Source organism: Amphiura filiformis, unplaced genomic scaffold (assembly GCF_039555335.1).
Source record: "Amphiura filiformis unplaced genomic scaffold, Afil_fr2py scaffold_81, whole genome shotgun sequence".
Lineage (NCBI taxonomy): Eukaryota > Metazoa > Echinodermata > Ophiuroidea > Amphilepidida > Amphiuridae > Amphiura > Amphiura filiformis.
Genome location: NW_027305545.1, coordinates 180,118 through 196,859, shown reverse-complemented (window position 1 = coordinate 196,859; position 16,742 = coordinate 180,118). Strand labels below are relative to the sequence as shown.

Genomic DNA, 16,742 nt, shown 5'->3' with positions numbered 1-16,742 from the left:
ATAAATGACGACATAATTGACGACATAATTGCGAGTTGTCGCGATAAATGATGACATAATTGACGACATAATTGCGAGTTGTCACGATAATTGACATGATAATTTCGAGTTGTCAAGTTGTCACGATAAATGACGACATAATTGCGAGTTGTCGCGATAAATGATGACATAATTGACGACATAATTGCGAGTTGTCACGATAATTGACATGATAATTTCGAGTTGTCAAGTTGTCACGATAAATGACGACATAATTGACGACATAATTGCGAGTTGTCACGATAAATGATGACATAATTGACGACATAATTGCGAGTTGTCACGATAATTGACATGATAATTTCGAGTTGTCAAGTTGTCACGATAAATGACGACATAATTGACGACATAATTGCGAGTTGTCACGATAATTGACATGATAATTTCGAGTTGTCAAGTTGTCACGATAAATGACGACATAATTGACGACATAATTGCGAGTTGTCACGATAATTGACATGATAATTTCGAGTTGTCAAGTTGTCACGATAAATGACGACATAATTGACGACATAATTGCGAGTTGTCATGATAAATGATGACATAATTGACGACATAATTGCGAGTTGTCACGATAATTGACATGATAATTTCGAGTTGTCAAGTTGTCACGATAAATGACGACATAATTGACGACATAATTGCGAGTTGTCACGATAAATGATGACATAATTGACGACATAATTGCGAGTTGTCACGATAATTGACATGATAATTTCGAGTTGTCAAGTTGTCACGATAAATGACGACATAATTGACGACATAATTGCGAGTTGTCACGATAATTGACATGATAATTTCGAGTTGTCGAGTTGTCACGATACTTGACGATATAATTGCGAGTTGTATGACGAGTTGTTATGATAATTGACGACATAAAGTCATGATAATTTCGTGTTGTCACGATAATTGACATGATAATTTCGAGTTGTCGAGTTGTCACGATACTTGACGATATAATTGCGAGTTGTATGACGAGTTGTCATGATAATTGACGACATAAAGTCATGATAATTTCGTGTTGTCACGATAATTGACATGATAATTTCGAGTTGTCGAGTTGTCACGATACTTGACGATATAATTGCGAGTTGTATGACGAGTTGTCATGATAATTGACGACATAAAGTCATGATAATTTCGTGTTGTCGCGATAATTGACATGATAATTTCGAGTTGTCGAGTTGTCACGATACTTGACGATATAATTGCGAGTTGTATGACGAGTTGTCATGATAATTGACGACATAAAGTCATGATAATTTCGTGTTGTCACGATAATTGACATGATAATTTCGAGTTGTCGAGTTGTCACGATACTTGACGATATAATTGCGAGTTGTATGACGAGTTGTCATGATAATTGACGACATAAAGTCATGATAATTTCGTGTTGTCACGATAATTGACATGATAATTTCGAGTTGTCGAGTTGTCACGATACTTGACGATATAATTGCGAGTTGTATGACGAGTTGTCATGATAATTGACGACATAAAGTCATGATAATTTCGTGTTGTCACGATAATTGACATGATAATTTCGAGTTGTCGAGTTGTCACGATACTTGACGATATAATTGCGAGTTGTATGACGAGTTGTCATGATAATTGACGACATAAAGTCATGATAATTTCGTGTTGTCACGATAATTGACATGATAATTTCGAGTTGTCGAGTTGTCACGATACTTGACGATATAATTGCGAGTTGTATGACGTGTTGTCATGATAATTGTCATGATAATTGCGAGTTGTATGACGTGTTGTCATGATACTTGACGACATAAAGTCATGATAATTGACGACATACGCATGATTTATACTACATCGCGAGCGATTTGTTTGACCAATGAGGTGGCGCGTTCTTCCCAACGCAAAAACCCGCTCTATCCCATTGCACGACAGATTTCACCTCTGACCTCGATCAGCTGTGTTTGCGACAGTCATGACAGTAGTGTCCAGTTGCGAAAATCGAATTATTTGCCTCATTTTAACGGCGTGCTTGGATTAGTTTGCAATAGTAATATAAGTATTCAATTCACTTAATATTTAGAGAAGCAAATGACATGATGGATTGAGGACAATTATGTCCACGGACATCGAATACACCACGAAAACATGACGAGATTTGTCCCATTCACCCGTGCATCACACATGACTGTGCATTGATCATTGCAATACCGTGCAGTGTTTTCCGTGTGTACACCGTCCTCCAGGCTGAGTTGGGTGTGTTGTCTGTACGTACACGACTCTGCAAGGTGAGTTTCTTTTTATAACCATTATTTTTTTATGCAAAAGTAAAACTAAACGACACAACATTAATTTTAACTGGCAGTGAGGATTTGTTATTCTGTCGATCGGACATCCGGGCATGAACCGGCTGACAATTTATTTTAGCACTGGACTGAAACAACATTCATACGTACTCGCTATAAACAGCATGCGTGATTGGTCGATAGGCGGGCATAAACAACGTTTATGCCCGGCGTTCCGGTCATAAACAAGCCGCGCGAGTTGCGCGCGAGAACTGATGGACGCTCGCGAGTAGGATATTACGCGTCTATGTTCGCGAGCTATTTACGCAAAGCGCGAGTGATGTACGCGATGTTCGCGCGCGTCCAAGCACGATGGACTAAGCAAGAAAACGTTTTCTTACAATTAGCGTTGGAGAAACTGTTAAAAAATGATAAGGAACTGGTAGTTTTAGTTTAAAATGATGGTATTTTTAGTTTTGGAGGAAATAACAGCAAGCAGAATGTTGCGTATGTATGAACGGGTTCATTCATATATTTTCATGACTAAACGTTGTTTATGCCCTCGGGCTAAAGCCCTCGGGCATAAACAATCGTTTAGTCATGAAAATATATGAATGAACCCCTAATTCGCATTCACTGAACTCGGAGACAGCGTCGGAGTGTATCACAAGCTATCACACTATTGTGCCAGGTTCGACTCTCGATCTGCAAATACAAATATGCGATAAGTTGTTTTCACTCCAATGCATGTGATAAATGGATGTGACGTGGCCCCGACCGAGAGAATAGTATAGGAAAACATGATTTGTGACATGATCTGGTCCATGTGGACCAAAGGCGGTAAATTTGAAACTGAGATAGGTAAAAATATGGAGTAAAAAATAAGAAAATACATAAGAAAATAGACATCAAAAAACTTTAGAACCAAGCATGCTAGACCTTTGTTTATTTCAGTAATGATAGCCTATTGTATGTATAATGTAATGATTACAGTAACTTAAAAAAAAAAATGCCTCCTTTGGCCCCGATGGACCAGATTGTGTCACATTTTCACTTCATCTTCAGTCTCAATCCCAACCCACAGCAAGTGAGCATTAAACATAAAGTTTTGATTTTTGCTGAGTAGGCCTATGTACTATGTTTACAAAGTACATGTACATTGAAATCGTGTAAAAACAGAATTTTGAAAAATATTCAGGGCTTTCTCCTTAGCAAATGTTACAATATATGGCTTTAATTACAATGTCATATTGTTTTGTCTTTCCAGAAACTGGCACAGGATCTAGCAGGAAAAGGTCCATTCTGCAAGGCATATCTTCCAAAAATCTAGACTAACATGCGCTGAAGCAAAGCACCTGCAACCGAACAGCACGGCTTTCCTTAGTGAGGAGGATGTAAGTAATTTCATTTACAAAGTTGTAGCCAAATGGGTGCAGCACACCACACAAAATGCCAATACCTTATTCAGCCTGATCATGACCGAAAATAGTGTAAAATAACAATTTTTGCGTGCTACGTCCCAATAAAGCCTTTTTAGAAGCTCAAAGACTTTAGACTTGTACCGAGTCCAGCTCGTCCGAGTCCGAGCCGAGCCGAGTCCGAGCAAAGTCCGAGTCAAACAAAAATATGACTCTAGGCCGGACTCGGTCAGAGTCCATGCCTGGGTGGGGCACTGAACTTTATATCTAACATGTATGTTTCTATCAGTGAAGTAGGGGCCTAAAAAGTGGGGGTTGGGGCAGTGTTCTTAGTCGGTTAATTAACCTCAATCTTACCGGTTAATTAACCGGTTAATTAACCACAGCATCATATTTAACCGGTGGTAAAATAGGTTAATTATGAATCTTGAATTATTCTGACGTTTTTTTATTTTTAACACTTTAATATCACTTCAGTGTTCACTGGAAATATTAAAATAGTATTCTTCTTCTTGCTCTCTAGTCTAGAGTGTCATGCACCACATCATAGACCATATGTGCAGACTATATCATGGTCTATATGTAAAAATCTGTGGAGGGGGTTCTTTGAAAAAATTTGTACGGGGATGTGCCCCGCAGACTTTTGGATGCTGACTTCCTCTATACATGTACCTACTTCTAATCAGAATTTGTTTTACAATGTATATCATACGAAAGCTAACACTTTTACTCCCTATACACTTTTCCCCATTACAGTAGGTCAACAGATTTATAATGCAATTCAATGTTATACATTGTAGCAGGTGAATGTGGTAATTACTGGTAATATGTTGAAAACTACCTATCCTTGAAGTCAAAACCTCATGTGTTCCTTATAATATTTTTCAATTTTTATGCCATTTTAAATGAAGAGCACACTATATTGTCCATACATGTATATAGGCCTACTAGCCTCATTTTAATGAGTAATTGCCAATTCTCTTTAAATTTCAAATCTTGTGCAAAAAGTTACTATTTTTGTCTGTTTTGTCATCATACGGTTGTAAATTCAATGATATGACATTGCTAAAGAGTGCCTACAAATTGATATGACCAAAAATGTGCAAATGTTGGCGCTTTTCCCCAAAATTGCTGAAAAGGTACCCCAAAACCGTGGCACATCCCTGTATACCTTCAACCAGGCAGAATGCCCACCACCTGTTGTACAAGTACCCAAAATCCACAGCAGAGTGAGCAGATTATACCATTTTTGCCCAGGATTGCTTCAATCAATAACTAAAAAGACAAAGTTGATAAAATTCTAATTGTATAGTCACAGACTTGCGGTATCATTGTGCATCTGTGTCAATGAGTGTAAAATTTTTTAAACAGGTTGAATTGACATTATAAGTTTATATATGAAAATAATTTTTTAATTTTAAAATTTTAAAATGGAATGTTTTAAAGCTAAAGGTGGACAAGAAAACTTCATCTGCTCATGTTAAATGCTTGCGCAGTGTTCTTCAGTATGATGGCATATTGAATTCCGAGCTCGGATTTATATATCTTCCAGCCATAATTAACCAATCTTACCGGTTAATTAACGTTAATTAACCGCCGTTTATAATTAACCGGTTAATTAAGAACACTGGGTTGGGGTCATTTACATTTTAAATGATGGGGTCACAGGTATTAAAAGTTCTCTAGAAACTACATGTATCAGAGAGCAGTAAATGTGGAGATGTTGGCATGTGTGTGTCACATTAGTGACATGTAACTCACAGATGTACACAGGCCACAGGGAATAGGGAAGGGGCACCAGGCTGTGTGCAGCATTTAAATGTACATGGAGAGCAATGTATTCAATGGGGTGAGATAAATTATAGAAAAATATTATAATGATAACAATATAAATAATAAAATAATAAAATAAATGATAATAATAATCATAATAATAGAAATTCACCCTTCAGAAATATCAAGAAGAAAATTAATGTGTTGAAATGTTTTCCCAGTTTGCCATTTTGATACCAGTATGCAAACAGCTTTACTTTTTACCACATTCATTAAAGCAGGCCTGGAATAACTACACATGTATACAAATCAGTTAGGGTGGGGTCCATATCCCCCACTTTTAGTCTGACTTCAGTCAGGCAGTGGGGGATTATGCTGTTACCAAACAAAAGTTCAAGTATGTGGTATGCTTTGTACCTGTGATATTAATTTCAAATATCTTTTAAAACTGAACAAATGTGCAGTGAATAGTGAACACATACAAACTACACATACATGTATTCTCTCGGTCAGGGTTGTTCCATTTAGTGCACTTACCCATTTCTCACATCTGGCAAAGGGGACACCCTTACGACATCCCTACTGGATTGTACAGGGCCTTTGATTTCCAGTCAATTTTCTCCGCATAGAACACATCAATGTGCATTAATTTTCCTTTTGTAATTTATTGGGAGCGTATTCCCCGATAATAAATCAAACTTTTAAATTATTTCACAAAGAGGTATATTTATCATATGACATGTTTTGTGATTTCCCCATTGAGTACAACGATAAGTGTCCCCTGTGTCTGAGGGCGCAAGATGGAACAGCCAAATCTATCGCGAGCGACCAACAGTATGTAAAATACCTATGTAATAACCATACCCATACATGTACATGCATGTAAGGAGCACAAAGTTACTATATACACTAGGATGAGCTGCCATGCATACTGCATGGTCCAGTGTGCACTTTTTCTTTTTCACTGAGTTTCATGAATTAGAAAGTTCAATGAAAGAAGTTTTAGATATTTTATACAGTATTTATTAAAAAATTATGCATAATTATTATCAATGCTAACAAGTATGACTATGCTAATTCACAGATATTAACTTAATTAATATGGTGGATATGTAGGATACATGACAGATGACTTATTTGACAGCCCCCAATTTTAGGAAAAAGGGCAAATAAAGTGAAGTCAACAAATTTTAAATCAAATTTTAGATCTATTTTGACATTTTTAGGTATAATCAGTTCACATTTAACATGGATTTAATTGCATGGACTCGGACCGGACTCGGCTTCGAGTCTTTTTATGTCCGAGTCCGAGCCGAGTCCGAGTCCGACAAAAAGTGGACTCGAGTCCGGACTCGAACGATACATCCCTGAAAGACATACAATCTCTATGTATTGTATGATGCAACTGTAAGTTTTTTCGTGTGCCCCCGAAGTTTTATTTTGCCCTCCTTACTAAGAAAGATGGATACGCCCATGAAACTATGCACGACAAGTAGACTTAGTAAATTACAGATTAGTGCTTTAAATGTGTCCCCGCTCTCACAGTTCGTAAACATTTTTGTTTAAATTTCAAAATGATTGCAAGTGACTACTTTATGACCTTTGACCTCACACCTATTGAAATAGCAAATCATGACTCTGCTACAATAATTTATCATTTTGGAAGAAAAATCTAAAAATTTAAAAAGATTGTACATTAAGGCTTTAAGGCAAACAAACAGCCTAGATACCATAATCCTGATAATAATGTGTAATAATTAATCATTGGCTATTATTTTATTTTATTTCAATTTCCAGGTGCAGCAGTACTACTGAGGATACTGGTTTTATGGCGCAATTCTTGAAAGACAAAGAGGATCATGGTTTGGAAGTCAACAGCTGGCATCTGTTATCTGGCGCATCACTCGCTAGCCCTACAATATCCGAGAACCGCTAAAACCCACTAACCGCTCCACCCGAAAGGGGGAATTAGCAGTCTGGGTTTAGCAGTTCTCTGGATATAGCCAGGTTTTCCGATATAGCATGGTTTTGGACCACCACAGTCAAAAGGCCCTATACTAGTAGGGCTATCACTCGCATGCATTGAAAACTTTCCTAAACTAACACATGCATGGTGTACTAGTAAATGTTTGCTCCAATTATCAAAACAATAAGGACCTCAACAAGTGACACTGACATGTGATGTAATCGTAATGCATAGTTCCTTACAGGCTGTAAAAAGTAGCATGGAATTATTGGACATGTTCTAGGCACTTTTCTTTGGTTTGCCTCAAATTCAGCAGTGATATCAATGTCTTTTCATGGCTGCGCCACACGAACCACCTTTTTTTGCTACACAATTAACTATACGCACACAATTCAATACTGCGCCCAACAAAATATGCACCTACGTCACTACTGAACTTGAGGGGAACCAATGTATAGCCAAGGTTCCCTAGTCCAAAAATACGGATCGCTAGTCCGAAAAAATAGGAAATGGTTCACAAGTCCAAAAATAAATAAGGTTTACAAGACCTTAGCAATGGAAAATCTGCAGCCATTAGGACTAGCGACCCTTTTTTATCTTGGACTATAGTGACATTTATGACTAGCGCATGTTAGGATTAGCGGATGCAGGATGTAGAATAATTGTAGACCAAATTGTTCAGTAGCTGATCCATAGTGTCAGGGGCACAACAAGGGGGGGTGTACCTCAGGCCCGTAGCCAGCATTGTCAGTCCGGGGGCAAACGTCAGTATCGTCCCTATCTATTTTTCCCTCCCTTCCTCTCCCTCTCCTTCTTTCTTTCTTTTCTCCCAGGCTTCTTCTCGTCCCCATTTTTCCACTTCTCCATCCCTCCCGCTGGCTACGCTACTGGTTTACCTTCATCCCTGTAAGTATGATGAGTATCCACTAAGCAAGGGTTTAGAACCAAAAGGCCCTAACTGCAATAGCTGTCCCATAGACATCTTGATAATTTATGCATTATGTAGTGTACACATCTCATGAAGATTTTTAAAAAATGTCACCTGGCAGCTATTGCAGATAAGGCCTGTTAATGTCTGTTATTTATTAGATAAATAAATAAAAGGTCCTATATACATGTAAACCCTTGACATGAAATTAAAATAAAAGGTCCTACATGTAAACAGGGTTCGCAGGTTTTTGCCACAGGTGGAAAAAACCACGGTTTTAACCGCAGTTAAAACCGCTTGGCAAAAACAGTTTTTTGGTGGCAAAAACTAAAAAAGTGATTTATAGTTCAGTTTTTTCATCTCAAAACAAATTATTAAGTTACAAAAATAATTTTCTGAGTGTAACAAGGCTAGATTTTGTAATTATAAGTAACATATAAAGAAATTAAAGGTATGCATTTTCATTGCTCAAGTGCATTTAACCCAAATGTGGCGTATATCAAATTTAAAACTTTTTCATTTTAAGGACTTTCATTGAGGCTGTGGCTGTGCATCAATGCATTCACACCAAAGCCTTCAGCAAAGACTAGCCGATGTCAGTCAATGCTAGTCTTTTGTGAAGGCACCATATTAACACACAAGCTGGGCTCGAATTTCAGTCAGGGCCATTGCCTGCAGTTTTTCAGTTTTGGCCGTTGTGCCCCTGATCTTTGTTTAACTTCAAGGTATTCTTCATTCCTTGTTGACAAGTGGTCCCCAATGGCCTTGACAAAGGGTGCCCCCCCCCAAAAAAATGAAGGTCTGCACAAAAGCCTTCTCAAAAGACTAGTGGCTGCCAATAGACTGTAAATAAATGGTCTTTTGCACTCATTATCTCATACTTCATTACTAAATGTATTTTTACACTTATTTCTCTGGTACATAATTATTAGAAAGACAAGAGTTCATGAAATAAACAAGAATCATTAGAATGCATGGTGAATATGTAGCTTTGATCATTGTTTTATTTTATTTTGAGATCTGTAAGGAAGTGAAGAAATAAAAGCACTATTTTTTCATTAAAAAGTATGAAGAAGGAAGTCCAACAAACCAAAACAGTTGAACACACCTACTTAATAGAGAATAAATGATGGAGATTTTTTTTTACTATGTATGTATCCTCTATTGTGTGATGGAAGATATCAATATAAAGTCTGTACCAAAAGTAACACAGCTGTTTTAAATACGCCTATAGGTTCAGAACTAGTAATCGTTTCCACAATATTTCTACATATAAAGAAGGAAGATTTATTTACGCTCATTTGAATACCCCATTTGTCAAATGCCGTTCAATACTGATAACACAGTAGTGCTTTTAAAGAAAAAAACCCAAATTTAAAAGTTGCAATTTACAGCAATCAATGGTTATTATGCAAGCACTGTGACACGTAAAACCCTCCATTTATCTTTGCACTGACTTCAAATCAATACAAATAACTGCAACTTTTCAATTTAGGTATTTTTCTTTAAAAGCACTGCTGTGTTGTTACTATTGAACGAGATTGGACAAATGGGGTATAAAATGCGCGTAAATAAATCATCCTTCTTTCTATGTTGAAATATTGTGAACACAATTATTAGTTCAAACGCTACAGGCGTATTTATAACAGCTGCGTTACTTTTTGTGCAGTCTTTATTTTATAATACAATTCAGCATATTCCTCTAAATTCCTTTAAGATTAAAAAATGAGTGATTGTGATCTGGGACAAATCCAAAATTGGATTAAAACATTTAATCAAATTAGATTGAATTCTAATCTATTAGAAATATTCAATCTAAAATTCAATCTAATTTGATTTTTAATCTAAAAAATACTTGGATGGATTTAAAAAAATCTTAATTCGAATACATCTACCGGTAATTTGATTTTAATCTAAGGGTTAAAAATCAATCTAAGCAATTTTAATCCCTTAAATATTAAAATTGAATTAGATTCATTTCTAATCTATTAGATTGAATATTTCTAATAGATCTTAATAATTTTTTACACATTCTGTTACACCTAATTTATGAGTCCCGACTTTCAACACAAGTATTGTTCAATTAGTGATGTTGAAGTGCGTTTCCCGTCATTATTTCAGTCCTTTTATTTCATTTGTTTCATCTGCCTCTGCTGCAAAATGTGACATGAAATGGCTCACAGTGGCATTGGTTAATGGTGACTGGCAGTTGGTTGTTACTTGTACAGTATAGCTCTGATCTTTTAGTAGGCCGGCCTGAAAAAGAAATAGAGGATTTTAGAAAATTTGTCAGGGTACAGCTGGGACAGTGGCACAATCCCCAGCATGGGGCTGTTACAGCAGCGGCTTGGTTTGAAATCCTTGCCGCCCCTTCTCCCAAATGAGCACATGCATCTGTATTCCCCCCAGCACCCCCCTCCCTTGGCGGTGGTGGCAGATTTACCCCCAGCTAGCTGTTCCCTTGATTGCAAGTCTAGTTTCGCCACTGGTGCCCCCAAGCTTCTCCCTCATCCGTCGCACACCACAGGCTTCATTTATGTGCCATATTTGGGGCTGTGCAATAATTATGAGCCCGGGGGGGTAATAAAATGTCCGAACGACCCACCAAAAATCGCTTGCCCCCCCCCTCTCAGCCTACAAAAACATCTCTTTCCTCCCTCTTTTGGCTTGCCAAAAATCTTTGCCCCCCCCCTACACCTTTGTTCCATAACCATTAGGGTATAGGACATGCCAAATTTTTGGGGATCCCAATTTGCAAACCTTTAAAGGTCTAGATATGTTGCGAGCATGAAAATTTGCATATTTTTTGACTGTTTTACAAAGATAATTTACTTTTCATTTTTTTTTATGTATTCCTTGTACAATGACATTTCACAATAAAATGTCCATTGGAAACAAAGGTGCCCTACACATGCCAAATTTTTGGGGATCCCAATTTGCAAACCTTTAAAGGTCTAGATATGTTGCGAGCATGAAAATTTGCATATTTTTTTTTACTGTTTTCCTAAGCCTTTTTAGAGCGTTTTATTTAAAAGGTGCCCCATATATGTGTGCCAAAATTCGCACACCAAAAAAAAAAAAAAAAATTGCTTGCCCCCCCCCCTTTCGGCTTGCCTATTTTACACTCCTTCCAGGGCTCAAAATTATTGCACAGCTGAGCCCCTTATAGGTATAAGGGGCTATCATTTTCTTCGGAAGGGGGGGTCATAGAATTTTGAGACCAAAAATAGGGGGTTATAATTTTGTAACAATCAAAATAGGGGGGTTATAGAATTATTAAGGACTGACTAAAAAGTTTTGCGCGCCACGCGCATTTTAAACTTTTCTTACTCTTTTTTAAAACAAAATGTACACACAATCTTTAGTTATACAATGCAAGATTTTTGCGCTCTCCGTGCGCCTTCTTTACGCTTAGGGCCAAATTTTTAACGCGTTTTGTGCACTCCGCTCTAAAATTTTGATGGAAGGGGGGTCATAAAATTTTTGACCCACGATAGGGGGTCGTAAAATATTTTAGCCCGCGATGGGGGGAGTCATATTCATGACCCCCCTGCTGAAAAAATGACATCCCCTAAAGGTGAATTCAAATTTGCCATCAAACACCGCATCATTTTATATCAAATTAAACCCTTGATTAAAGAAAGCCAAATCTGAAAACCGTTTTGTCATAGCACTTTCCGTAGCAAAATTACATCTTGTCAAAGATCCCGGTCAAAGATTGACTTTCATGATCATCAAAACCCGGGTCAAAAACATTCATACTGCAGTTACTGTCCGTTTTCCTATACACAATACACAGTGCTCTTTCCCATTGACGAGTGACCTCTACAAAATAGCCCTACGTTAACAGTATGGGGATATGACTAGTTAACGTCGCTGTGTGAAAAATAACCGGCCAATATTAAAAGTACTCTTTTAAAGTTCTAGAAAATATAGTTTTTTAACATGTCCTAAATTTTTAGCTAATTTAGATGTTTGGAAATATTCGTACTTTGGTGTTTTAGTTAATGTTATAGGTAATAGTACATTGCCTAGTTAACGTCGCTGTGTGAAAAATAACCGGCCAATATTAAAAGTACTCTTCTAAAATTCTAGACAATATAGTTTTGTAACATGTCCTAAATTTTTAGCTAATTTAGGTGTTTGGAGAGGGTCGTACTTTTGTGTTTTAGGAAGGATATGTAAACGACAGATAACACCAAAAATATGAAGAAATTATTTCCAAACCGTGTTAAGTCAACAATCATTATGTTGCTCATTTTCAAGAATGCTGGTTTACAAAAAGCACGCCATTGTCTCATTTCGTGAACAATGGTACACATACCATTGTTTCCTTTCGTTTCCTTTATAATCGGTTACCCAACTGAAGCTTTAATACAAACTTTATTGCGATATCGCACATGAAAACAGTCACATGTGCACAGCCAGAGAAGATCCGATTTAATCAGTTGAGCTGTTTCAATGAGTGTTATCTTGGTTTAATAGCTTTTAATGGGGTTAAGTCCTGCAAAGGTCGAGATGAATTCTACTGTAGACATGACTGCATCATGTCAGCCAACATTAGAAGCATCAATTGCAAAACAAATCAGCATACTCTCATGATAGAGCAGCTTTTCTACGATATAATGTATTGTCCATGTAGAGCCCATTTATTGTCGGATTTCTGTATGTAGAACACGCAGTTAACAACAATTGAGCGCTATTAACACATATTAATGTTTTTAAACAAATAAAATTCCAAAATATGGTACGTTTTCTGTCTTTGCTTGTTACGTGGTAGGCTATGTTGAAGTTGCGATGATATATGTTCAAATAAGTTTCAAGATGGATACCAACAAGTGGCGCTAGGCTCATAGAGTATCCATTGATAGCGGCGCGCCGTGAGTTCGAACCCCACCTCTGCCAAACTTAATTTTTCTTTTTTAAATTTCATATTAGGGAAATGTGGCTGGGAGAATTTATGTATGGAGTGACGAGGAGTGCTGCCCTCATTCGTCAAGCATAACACAGTAGGGTGAAGTGGGGCAATTTGCTTTGCAGATGACACTCGCTAGAAAGCCACAAAAGCTCGGCCCTCTGAAAAGGACTTCTCTAGGGAATATTAAATCCTACTCAAGTTCAAATGTTGTTGAAATGCCTTTACTCTGCATATTCTCAAGCTTTTCGATAGGAATTCATGCCTTTCAGACCAACCAGGCTGCAAAACCTTGCTTATACAATGTGGGTGATTGAAAACCATGGCCGGTTGTGACTGCCACCTTAGTGCAAGAGATTTTAGTTCACATGACTACAATCGTGCAAATCATGTTATAGAGTCGTCATATTTGGCCAATCATGTCAGAGTTGGTATATTTGGCAGAGTAATAGTGCATACAGTGCTGATTAATCTATAGGCCTACATGTAGGCTATGGAGGCATTACAACACTTAGGCCTGTACAAGAGCATACCCCCATTTTAGTGGGAAAAGGTCACTGAACTTTACATAGGGGTCAAGTTCAATTACTCAGACCTGTTCAAAACTCATACCGTCGTGATCCTCTGGCAATGAGGATTCCGAGAAGAAATATACTTTGGTCTAGCTATGGCGTACGGTTATGGAGTTATGGGCAAGAAAGTAACATTGTGACGTCAAAGGTCTATTTTTCTCCCACAGGGGACAAAAAGAAATTTTTCTTTTGAAAATTATCTCAAAGTAGTTGTCTTGTTGCAAGAAATTAGAAAACTCTATAAGTCTATAACCGTACGTCGAAGATAGGTCAAACTTAACTTTTTATGAATCCTTATGAGTAGATGAACACATTGTTTGTGTTTTTAACAAAGTCCGAACAATTTTGAACTTGACCCCTGTGTAAAAGTTCAACGACCTTTTTCAACCAAATAAGGGTGCTCTTGAAATGCCCCAATAACATATATTATGATTGATTAGCACTTTAAGTACTACATGTATATCTCTGCCCAATACAGCAAATTTAACTAGGATTTGCACGATAGTTACAGGGATTTATTGGACTATCTGGCTTGTTTTTTAGGACGTTTACAGTCTTGATGGTATTAAGATTTACAAGCCCAGCTAAAACTACACCCTGTTGCCAGTTCTCTCAGTCTACTGCAACTTTCCCCGACTTCGGGTCCTGGGAACTTTCCTCTCCAGCTGCAGTCTCTGTTAAGACATTTTTCTGCTTCTCCATCTAAAGGTTTCTTCAACTACAAAGTTTTCTAAAAGATTCCCTGAATCTCCCAAATATTCTCCCAAAACAGCAAAATAGATTAGCAAGATTTAAGATGGTTACAGATTCTCAGAAATGCAATATATAAAATGGTTATGACTTCTTTTAAAATTATTTATGCAAGATATTCAAAGTAGGCCTATATACCGTATACATTTGGGAGGTGGGAGGGGCACTCAATTGTGCCTGTCAATAGAGGCAAGTTCTTGAGGCAAACTCTACACCCAATAAACCCCATGTAATGTTGCCTTAACTCTAGATAAGGGTCGTAAACCCCAGATAAGGCATCTAAACCCCAGATAAGAGACGTAAACCCCAGATAAGGCAGTCTAAACCCCAGACAAGGCGCCTTAACCCCAGATAAGGAACGTAAACACCAGATAAGGCATCTAAATCCCAGATAAGGTGCCTTAACTTCGGATGAAGGACGTAAACCTAGGATAACACAATCTAAACACCAGATAAGGCATTTATACCCAATATAAGGTGCCTTAACCCCAAATAAGGGGTGTTAACCCTAGATAAGGCAGTCTAAATCCCAGATCCATTCTTTAGGCATCTAAACCCAGATAAGGCACCTTAACCCCAGATAAGGGATGTAAATATAGGATAATGCAGTCTAAACCCCAAATAAGCTGCCTTAACCCCTGATAAGGGACGTTAACTGGGATAACACTGTCTAAACCCCAGATAAGGGACGTAAACCCCAGATAAGACAGTCTAAACTCCAGATAAGACACCTTAACCCCAGATAAGGGATGTAAATATATGATAATGCAGTCTAAACCTCAAATAAGCTGCCTTAACCCCTGATAAGCGCGCAAAATTTTACAATGTTATCATTTTGGAGGCTAAAAATAAACATGCATATGGCCAAATTGGGGGCCCCCAAATTTTGGGGGCCCTGGGCCCGGGCGCATCTGGCCCAATGGTAAATCCGGCCCTGGGCTTACGTCTCCTTGCTGGGGCTAAGGCGCCTTGTCTGGGGTTTAGACTGCGTTATCCTTGGTTTACATCCCTTATTTGAGGTTAAGGCACCTTATCTGATGTTAGACTGCCTAATCTGGGGTTTACATTCCTTATCTGCGGTAAAGGTGCCTTATCTTGGGCTTAGATTGTGTTATCATATGTTTACGTCCCTTATCTGGGGTTACGGCGCCTTACCGGGGGTTTAGACTGCGTTATCTCCAGTTAATGTCCTTTATCTGGGCTTAAGCCAGCTTATCTGGGGTTTAGACTGCATTATCCTAGATTCACGTCCCTCATCTGGGGTTAGGGCGCCTTATCTTGGTTTAGTTGCCTTATCTGTGATTTAGACTGCCTTATTTGGGATTTAAACTGCCTTATCTGGAGCTTACGTCCCATATCTGGGGTTTAGATGCCTTATCTGGGGTTTAGACTGTATTTTCCTAGGTTTACGTACATCATCTGAAGTTAAGGCGCCTTATCTGGGATTTAGATGCCTTATCTGGTGTTAACGTTCCTTATCTGGGGTTAAGGCGCCTTATCTGGGGTTTAGACTGCCTTATCTGGGGTTTACGTCTCTTAGACTTATAGGGTTTAGATGCCTTATCTGGGGTTTACGACCCTTATCTAGAGTTAGGGCACCTTACGTGGGGTTTAGATGCCTTATCTGTGGTTTATGTTCCTTATTTAGGGTTAAGCACCTTATTTGGGGTTTGGCCTGCTTTATCTGGGGTCTACGTCCCCTAATCTGGGGTTACGGCGCCTTATCTGGGGTTTAGATACCTTATCTGGGGTTTAGACTGCGTTATGCTAAGATTAAGGCATCTTAGCCCCAGGTAAGGATCGTAAACCCCTGACAGTGCCGTCTAAACCACAGATAAAGATAAGATATAGGCAAAATTCTGCATTTTAGTGGTGGTTATTTTTCAATTTTGGCGGCCATCTTGGGATTTTAAGGTTCTGTACTGATTATTCTAATGGATTTCTAGACCCTGTAACCATGGGTATAGACACCAGAATCATACTTCTAGGACTTTCTGCACCCGAGATATAGCCAAGTTAAGCGGGCGCAACACTAAATCACTACGCATTTTATGTAAGAACGAAATTCGGGTAATATAGTCCATAGTGAGTACCGTAAAATGGGGTAACTTCGGTCAGCGGGG

General features: G+C 38.1%; 1 protein-coding gene and 1 long non-coding RNA gene across 2 annotated transcripts in view; both read left to right on the top strand.

The window, feature by feature from the left end:
* LOC140144786 (uncharacterized) overlaps window positions 1-16,742 on the top strand; it is a 294,427-nt gene that overhangs the window by 171,666 nt on the left and 106,019 nt on the right. The gene's annotated exons all lie outside the window — the stretch shown is intronic.
* LOC140144791 (uncharacterized) lies at window positions 1,949-8,207 on the top strand. Its single transcript, XR_011857938.1, has 3 exons — window positions 1,949-2,300; window positions 3,565-3,691; window positions 7,286-8,207. It is a non-coding gene; the product is annotated as an uncharacterized lncRNA (long non-coding RNA).